The sequence below is a fragment of the Salvelinus fontinalis genome, chromosome 11 (genome assembly GCF_029448725.1).
Source record: "Salvelinus fontinalis isolate EN_2023a chromosome 11, ASM2944872v1, whole genome shotgun sequence".
Lineage (NCBI taxonomy): Eukaryota > Metazoa > Chordata > Actinopteri > Salmoniformes > Salmonidae > Salvelinus > Salvelinus fontinalis.
This window is the reverse complement of record NC_074675.1, coordinates 51,034,989-51,049,727: the sequence shown is the minus strand read 5'-3', so window position 1 is coordinate 51,049,727 and position 14,739 is coordinate 51,034,989.

The following is a 14,739-nucleotide window of genomic DNA, read 5'->3' as shown; positions in this document are numbered from 1 at the left end:
GCAGGCTGACGGCTCTCGACGCTCATGGCAGGCTGACGGCTCTCGACGCTCATGGCGCTCTGACGGCTCTGGCTGCTCATGGCTCTCTGACGGCTCTGGCTGCTCATGGCTCACTGACGGCTCTGGCTGCTCATGGCTCACTGACGGCTCTGGCTGCTCATGGCTCTTTGACGGCTCTGGCTGCTCATGGCTCTCTGACGGCTCTGGCTGCTCATGGCTCACTGGCGGCTCTGGCAGATCCTGTCTGATTGGCGGCTCTGGCAGATCCTGTCTGGTTGGCGGCTCTGGCAGATCCTGTCTGGTTGGCGGCTCTGGCAGATCCTGTCTGGTTGGCGGCTCTGGCAGATCCTGTCTGGCGGGCGGCTCTAGCGGCTCCTGTCTGGCTGACGGCTCTAGCGGCTCCTGTCTGGCGGATGGCTCTGTAGGCTCATGGCAGACGGGCGGCTTTGCAGGCTCATGGCAGACGGGCGGCTTTGCAGGCTCCTGGCAGACGGATGACTCAGATGGCGCTGGGGAGACGGATGGCTCAGATGGCGCTGGGGAGACGGATGGCTCAGATGGCGCTGGGGAGACGGATGGCTCAGATGGCGCTGGGGAGACGGATGGCTCTGGCCGGATACGGCGCACTGTAGACCTGGTGCGTGGTGCCGGAACTGGAGGCACCGGGCTAATGATAAGCACCTTCCTACTAGTGCGTGGAGCAGGGACAGGGCACACTGAACTCTCAAAGCGTACTCTATACCTGGTGCGTGGTACCGGCACTGGTGGCACCTGGCTGAGGGCACGCACCTCAGGACTAGTACGGGGAGAAGTGACAGTGTGTACAGGACTTAGGAGACGCACAGGTGGCTTAGTGCGTGGGGCCGGAACTGGAGGCACTGAACTGGATACACGCACTATAGGGAGAGTGCGTGGAGGAGGAACAGGGCTCTGGAAATGCACTGGTAACCTAGTGCGTAATATAGGCACTGTAGGTACTAGGCTGGGGCGGGGAGGTGGCGCCGGAAATACCGGACCGTGCAGGCGTACTGGCTCTCTTGAGCATTGAGCCTGCCCAACCTTACCTGGTTGAATGCTCCCGGTCGCCCGCCCAGTACGGGGAGGTGGAATAACCCGCACCGGGCTGTGTAGGCGAACCGGGGAAACCCTGCGTAAGGCAGGTGCCATGTATGCCGGCCCGAGGAGACGCACTGGAGACCAGACGCGTTGAGCCGGCCTCATGACACCTGGCTCAATGCCCAATCTAGCCCTACCAGTGCGGGGAGGTGGAATAACCCGCACTGGGCTATGCACACGTACAGGAGACACCGTGCGCTCTACTGCGTAACACGGTGTCTGCCCGTACTCCCGCTCTCCACGGTTAGCCTGGGAAGTGGGCGCAGGTCTCCTACCTGCCCTTAGCCCACTACCCTTTAGCCCCCCCCCAAGAAATTTTTGGGAGTTACTCACGGGCTTTTCGGGCTTCCGTGCAAGACGTGTCCCCTCATAATTCCGGTTTCGAGCTTGATTCTCCGGCTTCCATCCACGTCTCCTAGCTGCCTCCTTAAACCACCGCTCCTGGGCTGTGACTGCCTCACTCTTCTCACGAGAGCAGCGATATTCCCCAGTTTGCGCCCAGGGTCCTCTACCAGACAGGATCTCCTCCCAAGTCCAAAAGTCCTTGTTGCTCCGTCGAGCATTCCCATACCGCTTGGTCTCTGTATTTTGGTGGGTGATTCTGTAAGAGCTGTCGCTTTCCTCATCCTCGGAAGAGGTGAGGAGAGAAGGATCTTCTGACCAATATGCGGAGTCAGGGAAATATGCCATCTTTTTATTTAATACGAAAACTGATGACACGAAAACAAACACTTTAACCAACTACAAAATAAGAAAACGACGTACACGCAACCTGAACATAAACTTACATGGACAAACGTAAACTCACGAACAGGAACGGACATCGAAACATACGAACAGCCAAACAGCTCCAAAAGTGAAATACATCGAACACAACGAAGACATCACAGGAGACAATCACCCACAAACAAACAGTGAGAATGCCCTACCTAAATATGACTCTTGATTAGAGGAAAATGCAAACCACCTGCCTCTAATCAAGAGCCATATCAGGCAAACCGAAACCAACATAGAAACAGATAACATAGACTGCCCACCCAAAACACATGCCCTGACCATAAACACATAAAAACTAACATAAATAGGTCAGGACTGTTACATCCATGGATTAGGCCCTAATGATTTTTAATCAATTCACTGATTTCCTTATATGAATTGTAACTCAGTAAAATCATTGAAATTGTTGCATGTGACATTTATATTTTTGTTCTGTATACCTGTGATCGTCTAGTTCTGTCCATCCTGTCTAATTGTCCTCTTATAACACGCCTTAACAAGGTACAGGACCATGCTACGATTGACCAAATCCACGTCACCCATATTGAGATAGCCAGGGGCGCAACTTTCACTGGGGACTGGGGGGGGACATGTCTGAAATTGTATTTTTGTCCCCCCACAATTGTGTCATTGGAATGTGATACAAAACAGGGCAATGGTGTACTTCAGGTTCACGCAGACGCCTCCGAGCGGTCATGTAGGCTGTGTGGAGTTTTTAATCAGACTGAAAAAATATATTATAATAATTATTAAATTATGTCCCCATCCACTACTAAAACCAAAGTTGTGCCCCTGGAGATACCGTGCTCCGCAATACGACCAGTGGATCTGACACTGCTAAAGGGTGTAAATAAAGGGTTTGATCGTCCTATTATACATCCCACCTCAACACTCCCCCATTCGACTCGTCGTTCATCTAACATTGTAATCCTAGTCCTAAAAATTGGTCCAGACATGCAGATGAAGTCTCTTTTCAGGTCAGGCCTCTTTTTCATTCGTTTTCCCAACCGTTGACGTATAGACCTCGCCTTTGAGTAAGACATATTCTATAGGACGTCATGTGACAGCTCAGTGAGTCATCCTAGGAATGGGTCTACATGTCAGTCGTATGGTGATAAGTGTTGGGTTCGGTAATGGTGGTCTGATAGATGTGGGAAATGTCTAGAGCTTCTTTTTTAGCTGATTCTACCAAAAGCCATATTGATTTACAGGTTTAAAGTTCAGGTACCCTTTTATCATTAATTATAAAGCCAAGCTTTATTGAGACATGACATTTATTGAGACGTGTGCAACGTCTCAATCGCAGGCACTTCCATGATTAAAAAAGTTTTACATTGGAAGAACTGCTTGTTTGGTACATTTTTATGGAACCTAAATTAATCACATTTTAGAAATCCAAAATGGTACTGTACAGTAAAACGTGCAATTAATTTCTAACAGGTTTTTAAACATAAAATCCAATCAGAACGATAAAATACTTTTGCAAATTAAAACAAACCCAAAATAAGAATCAGGGCTAGCTAGATGTTTTCATCCAGTAGTTAAGAAAACCTTCCCCCACGGGGTGTAATCTCCAGCAAACATCTGGCTGCATTATTAGGCCCTGTCCAGTCTCAGCTCGCAATAGCGGCTAATTAGATAGAGGGATGGACAGAGAGAGGGAGAGAGAGAAAGAGAGTGCGAGAGAGATAGAGCGAGAGAGAGAGAGAGAGAGACAGAGAGAGAGAGAGCGAGAGGGAGAGAGAGAGAGCGAGAGAGAGATGGAGAGAGAGAAAGAGAGAGAGAGATGGAGAGAGAGAGAGAGAGAGAGAGAGAGAGAGAGAGAGAGAGAGAGAGAGAGAGAGAGAGAGAGAGAGAGCGAGAGAGCGAGAGAGAGAGAGCGAGAGAGCGAGAGGAAAACTGAGACAGCCGTAGTTTGTGCTCCAGATTTATTGCCCACCGATATATACTTGACCCATATTTCTCTTAAAGGTCTACCCACATTTTTCTCAGTGACGTCGATAATGTAGTCAGTGGCGATCTGATGAGGAAAAGAGAACTTGGAGGAGATGAAAATATCTCCGGGAATCCCCCCTGCCCTACAACATGTCAAATGGCATCCATACAAGCCCAGAGAAATAAAGCATGATATTAATAAGCTATCATATTCATTTCCAGTAGAGCTGTTTCTGTCTTTCCCAGCTATTGTTTCCTTTTCAGTTGTGTATTTGTGGGAGTTCAAATCGACATTGCTTCTAAATAGAGTGAAGGAAAAAATGACAACTAATCGAAAGTCTGAAACCAGTGAGGATCCAATTGGAACCTGATTTACACAGATCTCTATATCTCCTGTACAGGGTTCTCATCAAGAAATGTTTACATTACAGCCTCATTGAAACATATTTTAATTAAAGTTATTCTGGGTTTGTGAGAACACAAAGACATAAAGCCACAGTGATGAAAATCAATCTCTTTTTTAAACTTTCATAACTTAAAGTGAATAAATAGCCTCTCTTATACCTCTCGAAGGCCTCACCGCCTGATGACCTCTCAGTAACTCGCAAGAGACAAATCGCTGGTCATGTTAATGTCTCCCTTTTCCTTTCTGCATGGAGAGCCTCAATATGCCTAATTCTATTGTCACCATGGGTGGCCCTTCTTTCTGATGACATCTCCTACTGAGTCGGTGAGCAGCGGTTGGCGGCGCTCTCCCCGAAGGGGGGTGGTCAAGATGCCATGAAGGAGGGGCCACCACCTGTTGGCACTCCCATTGTGAACATTGACTCTTCACTGACAGAAGGAGAGGGGGAGTGAGGGGGATGTGAACAGGATGGGGAGATTTAGGGTGTCCAGGGGGGGGGGGAGTGTCATCGTCGCTGTGACACGTTTCTGCTCCTGCTAACGTGTCATTTTTGTGTCAAACACCACAGCTCAAGAAAGACTTTTGGGCTATGTACGTATGTTGATACTAGCATGACACTTTGCATGCATGCCCAATACCATAATTCATTCTAGTAGTATGCCAGTGTGCATTGAAACAGAGATATGCTCTGGAGTACTTAGCATCTCCCCATGCGCAGATATACACTGAATGTACAAAACGTTAGTAACACCTTCTTAATATTGAGATGCACCCCCTTTTGCCCTCAGAACAGCCTCAATTCATCAGGGCATGGTTTCAGGCCAATGTTGACTCGAATATGCTTCCCACAGTTGTGTCAAGTTGGTTGGATGTCTTTCGGGTGGTGGACCATTCTTGATACACGCAGGAAACAGTTGAGCGTGAAAAACCCAGCAGCGTTGACAATTTTGACACATTCAAACCGGTGCACCTGGCACCTACTACCATATTCTGTTCAAAGGCACTTACATCTTTTGCCTTCCCCATTCACCCTCTGAATGGCACACATACACAATCAATGTCTACATTGTCTCAAGGCTTAAAAATCCCTCTTTAACATGTCTCCTCCCCTTCATCTACACTGATTGAAGTGGACTTAACAGGTGACATCAATAAGGAATCATAATATTCACCTGGACAGTCTGTCATGGAAAAAGCAGGTGTGGAGGAAGAAGTGAGTTGCAAAGTCAGGGAGACGCTCATGATCACATGCAGGAAATTGGCCATAATCCTTCTGCGGAGTGGCTGCAGAGTGTCTCCGGCTGCAGAGTGTCTCCGGCTGCAGAGTGTCTCCGGCTGCAGAGTGTCTCCGGCTGCAGAGTGTCTCCGGCTGCAGAGTGTCTCCGGCTGCAGTGTCTCCGGCTGCAGAGTGTCTCCGGCTGCAGAGGGTCTCCGGCTGCAGAGGGTCTCCGGCTGCAGAGGGTCTCCGGCTGCAGAGTGTCTCCGGCTGCAGAGTGTCTCCGGCTGCAGAGGGTCTCCGGCTGCAGAGGGTCTCCGGCTGCAGAGGGTCTCCGGCTGCAGAGGGTCTCCGGCTGCAGAGGGTCTCCGGCTGCAGAGTGTCTCCGGCTGCAGTGTCTCCGGCTGCAGAGTGTCTCCGGCTGAAGAGTGTCTCCGGCTGCAGAGTGTCTCTGGCTGCAGAGTCTCCGGCTGCAGAGTGTCTCTGGCTGCAGTGTCTCCGGCTGCAGTGTCTCCGGCTGCAGAGTGTCTCCGGCTGCAGAGTGTCTCCGGCTGCAGAGTGTCTCCGGCGGCTGCAGAGTGTCTCCGGCGGCTGCAGAGTGTCTCTGGCTGCAGAGTGTCTCCGGCTGCAGAGTGTCTCCGGCTGCAGAGTGTCTACGGCTGCAGAGTGTCTCCGGCTGCAGAGTGTCTCCGGCTGCAGAGTGGCTCCGGCTGCAGAGTGGCTGCAGAGTGTCTCCGGCTGCAGAGTGTCTCCGGCTGCAGAGGGTCTCCGGCTGCAGAGTGTCTCCAGCTGCAGAGTGTCTCCGGGTGCAGAGTGTCATGGCAAATTTAGGGTCATGGTCTCAGATTTAGGGTCATGGTCTCAGATTTAGGGCCATGGTCTCAGATTTAGGGCTATGGTCTCAGATTTAGGGTCATGGTCTCAGATTTAGGGCTATGGTCTCAGATTTAGGGTCATGGTCAGAGTTAGGGTCATGGTCTCAGATTTAGGGCCATGGTCTCAGATTTAGGGTCATGGTCTCAGATTTAGGGTCATGGTCTCAGATTTAGGGTCATGGTCTCAGAGTTAGGGTCATGGTCTCAGATTTAGGGTCATGGTCTCAGATTTAGGGTCATGGTCAGAGTTAGGGTCATGGTCTCAGATTTAGGGTCATGGTCAGAGTTAGGGTCATGGTCTCAGATTTAGGGCCATGGTCTCAGATTTAGGGTCATGGTCTCAGAGTTAGGGTCATGGTCTCAGAGTTAGGGTCATGGTCTCAGATTTAGGGTCATGGTCAGAGTTAGGGTCATGGTCTCAGATTAAGGGCCATGGTCTCAGATTTAGGGTCATGGTCTCAGAGTTAGGGTCATGGTCTCAGATTTAGGGCTATTGTCTCAGATTTAGGGTCATGGTCAGAGTTAGGGTCATGGTCTCAGATTTAGGGTCATGGTCTCAGATTTAGGGTCATGGTCAGAGTTAGGGTCATGGTCTCAGAGTTAGGGTCATGGTCTCAGACTTAGGGCCATGGTCTCGGATTTAGGGCTATGGTCTCAGATTTAGGGTCATGGTCTCATATTTAGGGTCATGGTCTCAGATTTAGGGCCATGGTCAGATTTAGGGTCATGGTCTCAGATTTAGGGTCATGGTCTCAGATTTAGGGCCATGGTCAGATTTAGGGTCATGGTCTCAGATTTAGGGTCATGGTCTCAGATTTAGGGCCATGGTCAGATTTAGGGCTATGGTCTCAGATTTAGGGTCATTGTCTCAGATTTAGGGTCATGGTCTCAGATTTAGGGTCATGGTCTCAGATTTAGGGTCATGGTCAGAGTTAGGGTCATGGTCTCAGAGTTAGGGTCATGGTCTCAGACTTAGGGCCATGGTCTCGGATTTAGGGCTATGGTCTCAGATTTAGGGTCATGGTCTCATATTTAGGGTCATGGTCTCAGATTTAGGGCCATGGTCAGATTTAGGGTCATGGTCTCAGATTTAGGGTCATGGTCTCAGATTTAGGGCCATGGTCAGATTTAGGGTCATGGTCTCAGATTTAGGGTCATGGTCTCAGATTTAGGGCCATGGTCAGATTTAGGGCTATGGTCTCAGATTTAGGGTCATTGTCTCAGATTTAGGGTCATGGTCTCAGATTTAGGGTCATGGTCTCGGATTTAGGGTCATGGTCTCATATTTAGGGCCATGGTCAGATTTAGGGCTATGGTCTCAGATTTAGGGTCATGGTCTCAGATTTAGGGTCATGGTCTCAGAGTTAGGGTCATGGTCTCATATTTAGGGCCATGGTCAGATTTAGGGCTATGGTCTCAGATTTAGGGTCATGGTCTCAGATTTAGGGTCATGGTCTCAGATTTAGGGCCATGGTCTCAGAGTTAGGGTCATGGTCTCAGAGTTCGGGTCATGGTCTCAGACTTAGGGTTATGGTCAGAGTTAGGGTCATGGTCTCAGAGTTAGGGTCATGGTCTCAGACTTAGGGTCATGGTCTCAGACTTAGGGTCATGGTCTCAGACTTAGGGTCATGGTCTCAGACTTAGGGTCATGGTCATAGTTAGGGTCATGGTCTCAGAGTTAGGGTCATGGTCTCAGAGTTAGGGTCATGGTCTCAGACTTAGGGTTATGGTCATAGTTAGGGTCATGGTCTCAGACTTAGGGTCATGGTCAGAGTTAGGGTCATGGTCTCAGAGTTAGGGTCATGGTCTCAGATTTAGGGTTATGGTAGGGTCAGATTTATTTCTGGTGACGTTCAAACAAAGGTTTTCATGTAAATTGAGATGAAACTTCACTGCGAAGAAAATCTATATGTTTCTTAGCTTTTTTGTTCTTTCATTATCAAGTATCAGCATGTATGTACCAGGTTTCCCCTACGAAATGATCTAGTCATAATGAGTATGTTCTTTATTTTGCTTTCGTCAAATAGTTGACCGCAGTCGTTAACTACCAAATGGTAGTGGCGCTCGTTTGACTAAAAATCAATACCGGGTAAACGAAGAACTAGAAAACCACAGCAACCTCTGACATTTTGAAGACATTTTGAAGTCATCCTATTGTCATGCCTTCTCTAGCAACCGAACATCTGCATTTAACCCTTGCCTCACTCTATATCACAGTAAAAACTCTGTTTTCATCTACAGTAGGACAATTGCATGCTAATCAGAGTTTGTAGCCATACAGTGTGTTTGTGTAAGCCATCTAATCAGTGTGTTCTGCTTTTCGGTGACTTCACGCTGTGTTTCATTAAACCCCAACTGCCCCCAAACCAAAACAGGCTTCTGTGAGATTGTGGTACGAGATGCGGGCGAGATTAAACAATCTCCTGATCGTGACTCGTTAAATTGCTGTAATTAGGGCATGCGAGATAAACTTATCTCGCTACTGTGACATTGTTCTCACATTGCTGTTTTGAAGATACAACCATTTGAAATAATGACTCATTACAAGTTACAGCGAAGCACTAAGAATCTTTTTTTTGGGGGGTTTGGTAACAGAACTAAGAAAATACTTAAAGCAAAGGGAGAATATTTATTGTGTTGGTCTTGGGTTTGAAATAAGTACTTCCTAAGAACGGACCCCCTGAGTGGAGAAGTTATATTTATACTAATTTAAAAAATGACTGAAAGACATTGATATGATAAAGAGCTATGGAGATATTTGTCACAAAGACCTGAAAGTCTGTAATGAATTAGCACTATCTGTGTCAACCACATACAGACAGCTTCATGAGACGTTGCAGGACAGAACTGAAATACATCTCAATAAGTACCATATAAGAAAGGCATGTGATGTATAGACACATATAAATATGTATATGGCGATGGAAATACATGTGAAATGTAGATATATGAAAATCAAAAGCATTCAAGATATAAAATTGTTTGCTGGATGTGGGTCGTTGAATTATCTTGACATTCTTCTATTGTCTTATTTTTGTTGATCGTTCTGTACCCAGCAGTTTACAAACCTGATGAAAAGCAGGGTCAGAGTAAGATACCAACTCATTGGCCATTCTGTCCTTCTGGCGGCAAACAGAAGCCTCTAAAGACAAAGGGTACAAGCTCGCAAACAAACTGTTTGTCACTCTACAAATCTACACAGACAGCTTTTCGTTAGTTCTCTGTCCACCCACCAGCCCTTGCACTGTCCTGAAGTAGTCGGAGCGTTACGTCAGAGAGGACTTGATTATAGTGACAGTACCTCTTCACGTTCTCTTCTCGCTCCTGCAGTGGCCAAGGCACACAGGAAACAGAGTTCACATCAAATGAGCACACAGTCCACTACGTTACACGTGCTTCTAGATAACGACAGAAACAACAGACAACAGGTCAGGAACGTGACACACAGGCAGTCCACTACGTTACACGTGCTTCTAGATAACGACAGAAACAACAGACAACAGGTCAGGAACGTGACACACAGGCAGTCCACTACGTTACACGTGCTTCTAGATAACGACAGAAACAACAGAAAACAGGTCAGGAACGTGACACACAGGCAGTCCACTACGTTACACGTGCTTCTAGATAACGACAGAAACAACAGAAAACAGGTCAGGAACGTGACACACAGGCAGTCCACTACGTTACACGTGCTTCTAGATAACGACAGAAACAACAGAAAACAGGTCAGGAACGTGACACACAGGCAGTCCACTACGTTACACGTGCTTCTAGATAACGACAGAAACAACAGAAAACAGGTCAGGAACGTGACACACAGGCAGTCCACTACGTTACACGTGCTTCTAGATAACGACAGAAACAACAGAAAACAGGTCAGGAACGTGACACACAGGCAGTCCACTACGTTACACGTGCTTCTAGATAACGACAGAAACAACAGAAAACAGGTCAGGAACGTGACACACAGGCAGTCCACTACGTTACACGTGCTTCTAGATAACGACAGAAACAACAGAAAACAGGTCAGGAACGTGACACACAGGCAGTCCACTACGTTACACGTGCTTCTAGATAACGACAGAAACAACAGAAAACAGGTCAGGAACGTGACACACAGGCAGTCCACTACGTTACACGTGCTTCTAGATAACGACAGAAACAACAGACAACAGGTCAGGAACGTGACACACAGGCAGTCCACTACGTTACACGTGCTTCTAGATAACGACAGAAACAACAGACAACAGGTCAGGAACGTGACACACAGGCAGTCCACTACGTTACACGTGCTTCTAGATAACGACAGAAACAACAGAAAACAGGTCAGGAACGTGACACACAGGCAGTCCACTACGTTACACGTGCTTCTAGATAACGACAGAAACAACAGAAAACAGGTCAGGAACGTGACACACAGGCAGTCCACTACGTTACACGTGCTTCTAGATAACGACAGAAACAACAGAAAACAGGTCAGGAACGTGACACACAGGCAGTCCACTACGTTACACGTGCTTCTAGATAACGACAGAAACAACAGAAAACAGGTCAGGAACGTGACACACAGGCAGTCCACTACGTTACACGTGCTTCTAGATAACGACAGAAACAACAGAAAACAGGTCAGGAACGTGACACACAGGCAGTCCACTACGTTACACGTGCTTCTAGATAACGACAGAAACAACAGAAAACAGGTCAGGAACGTGACACACAGGCAGTCCACTACGTTACACGTGCTTCTAGATAACGACAGAAACAACAGAAAACAGGTCAGGAACGTGACACACAGGCAGTCCACTACGTTACACGTGCTTCTAGATAACGACAGAAACAACAGACAACAGGTCAGGAACGTGACACACAGGCAGTCCACTACGTTACACGTGCTTCTAGATAACGACAGAAACAACAGACAACAGGTCAGGAACGTGACACACAGGCAGTCCACTACGTTACACGTGCTTCTAGATAACGACAGAAACAACAGAAAACAGGTCAGGAACGTGACACACAGGCAGTCCACTACGTTACACGTGCTTCTAGATAACGACAGAAACAACAGAAAACAGGTCAGGAACGTGACACACAGGCAGTCCACTACGTTACACGTGCTTCTAGATAACGACAGAAACAACAGAAAACAGGTCAGGAACGTGACACACAGGCAGTCCACTACGTTACACGTGCTTCTAGATAACGACAGAAACAACAGAAAACAGGTCAGGAACGTGACACACAGGCAGTCCACTACGTTACACGTGCTTCTAGATAACGACAGAAACAACAGACAACAGGTCAGGAACGTGACACACAGGCAGTCCACTACGTTACACGTGCTTCTAGATAACGACAGAAACAACAGTAAAAACTGTTAGATGTTGTCCCTTTCATTTATATTGAACAAGTGTGTGTTTGTTTTACTATTTGGCTTGGAGTTTAGTCAAGGATGTGAATCAATGGTCTCCATGTTTGGGACATACTGTTGCTAAATCCATACGGGATGTTTCAGAATGTTTTGAAAGGATAATTATTGTAGATCATCCATATAAAATGGCCAAACCTGCACCATATATACAAACAGAATACTAGCTCCTAATCTTTAAGTTGATTTAATACATATTGCCAGGGAATGCATTTTATGCTTCGATAATTTGAATTCCCCCATTTCGAGCAATACATGGTCACGGCGAGGTTAGTGGGAAAACATAATTACAAAAAACGAGTCACGCCTAACGAAAAAACGCTTAAAGCCTGTACATAGTCGAGTGACTCCTATTTCTGTCGAGCGATTCCCATTGTCACAATCATTATTCATACTCACTGGAAAACAGACCTGAATTAGTTTTTGTGATTCTAAAACGGAGTCAATTGGGGAATGGGGTAATGGAATGAGAAAAACAGGGATGGAAGGAATTTGCGTTTTAACTACTAATTGAGAAATAGCGACACTGGAATTCTAAACTCGGTCCGGGCTTGGTAATTCTGATGGACTTGAATGGAAAACGTAGCGTTTATTTTACAATAGAACCATAGATATCATCCGGGAGTCAAACTAGCCTTGAGAATGATTTTGAGTACCTTGTTGTGAGGTGCAGTGGTTGAATGTTTCAGTGTGGTGTGGGCCATGTCGCCAGCAGGTTGTAATATACCATTTTAATCCGTTTGGCTTTATGTAGGATGACATCTGGCGGGGTGACTTTCCAGTTAAACAGCTACCTCTACTTAAATAATTACTTTAATCCGCTGTGTGCCATTCTGATTGGCAACGGTGCCATAAAGAGAATGTAATATGGATTCGTAGTATCATAGATGAGTTAATTTCCCTGGTGATAGTGCTGAAGGCTCCTAAAGGACTACCACACATAACTAGAGTGGAGGTAAGACACACACACACACACACACACACACACACACACACACACACACACACACACACACACACACACACACACACACACACACACACACACACACACACACACACACACACACACACACACACACACACACACACACGTGCCGACATACACACACATTTTAAATGAAGGGTAAAGCTATTAACCAAGGGAAAGATCTCACCAAGGCTTTAGGAGTGAAGAGAGATACACGTCTGGTCCGAGCTCGCACAGTTTGTCGCCGGGAACCGATCAATCACCAGACGCAATCCCACCTCCATATGAAAGGAGAGACGGAAGGATAGAGAGAAGAGGTAATGAAGAAAATCACTTCAGCTTACCTCTGACCCACTTTACACATGACTTATCATATCATTATCACACCTTCCACAGGGAAACCATTCCAATCTACTCACGCATATCACCCTCAAACTCAACTCTGGACCTGGAAGCCAGTTCCACTGCATTTTCTTCCATTGTCCCCCTCTAATCAGACTCTGATTTAGACCTTAGACACCAGGTGGGTGTAATTAACGATCAGGTAGAACAGAAAACCAGCAGGCTCCGGACATCGTTGGTTAAGAGTTGAGTACCCCTGCCTTATTATCTTATGCAACAAGATTTATTTAATGAATAGAATAATGGAATCATGGCCAACTGCATTTTCATTGTTGATTACCCAGGTAATAAATACAGGGAAATAACCATAGCATTACTGGGTCATAGTGTTGATTACCCAGATAATAACTACAGGAAATAACCGTAGCATTACTGGGTCATATTGTTGATCACCCAGGTAATAACAAATGGGATTTAACCGTAGCATTACTGGGTCATATTGCTGATTGCCCGGGTAATAACTACAGGGAAATAACCGTATTCATTACTGGGTCATATTGTTGATCACCCAGGTAATAAATACAGGGAAATAACCATAGCATTACTGGGTCATATTGTTGATTACCCAGGTAATAACAAATGGGATTTAACCGTAGCATTACTGGGTCAAATTGTTGATCACCCAGGTAATAACTACAGGGAAATAACAGTAGCATTACTGCATATTTTCACTGAACCATGCAGTATACATATCACTATGGTGAATGATATGAAGTTATCAAAATGAAAATTAAATCATTAGGAATCTATCAGTCTAATCGAGGTGTAGATCTCACATTCTAGTATTCCAACTCGTAAACAAGGCTTCATGGGATATCTCTTAATGCAACTCATTGCAACCAAGGGCAATGTCAATTTTCGGTAAATTGCCTGGAGTTGCTTGTGGATTTGACAGCCCTAATATCTGATGAATAGAAAAAATAACCTTTCAAAGTTTTAAACCCATTGGGAAGAAATATTGGAAAGAAGAAACGCTGTGTATTGGTGGATATCGACACCACATTGAAACACGGTGGATTGGTGGATATCGACGCCACATTGAAACGCGGTGTATTGGTGGATATCGACGCCACATTGAAACACGGTGTATTGGTGGATATCGACGCCACATTGAAACACGGTGGATTGATGGATATCGACGCCACATTGAAACACGGTGGATTGGTGGATATCGACGCCACATTGAAACACGGTGGATTGGTGGATATCGACGCCACATTGAAACACGGTGGATTGGTGGATATCGACGCCACATTGAAACACGGTGTATTGGTGTATATCAATGCCCCATTTCTGCATCGCTTCCTTACATTCACTGCAATGTTATGTACAGTACGTGGCATAGGGTTTTTAACACCGCTCTCTCTCAGTGGCCGGGTGAGTTAGAGACACCGAGGACCATAATCTGGCTCAGCAATGGCAGGTGTTCAACAAAGTGACACATTTACTGCAAAGTGACACATTTACTGCAACGTGATACATTTACTGCAACGTGACACATTTACTGAGGTAATGCAAAGGCCCGCTGATGTTGCACTCGAGATACAAACCTAATTGCTTCTTCCTTCCAGCAACCTCCCGGCAACATGGGCGAAATAGATACAGAAGTTG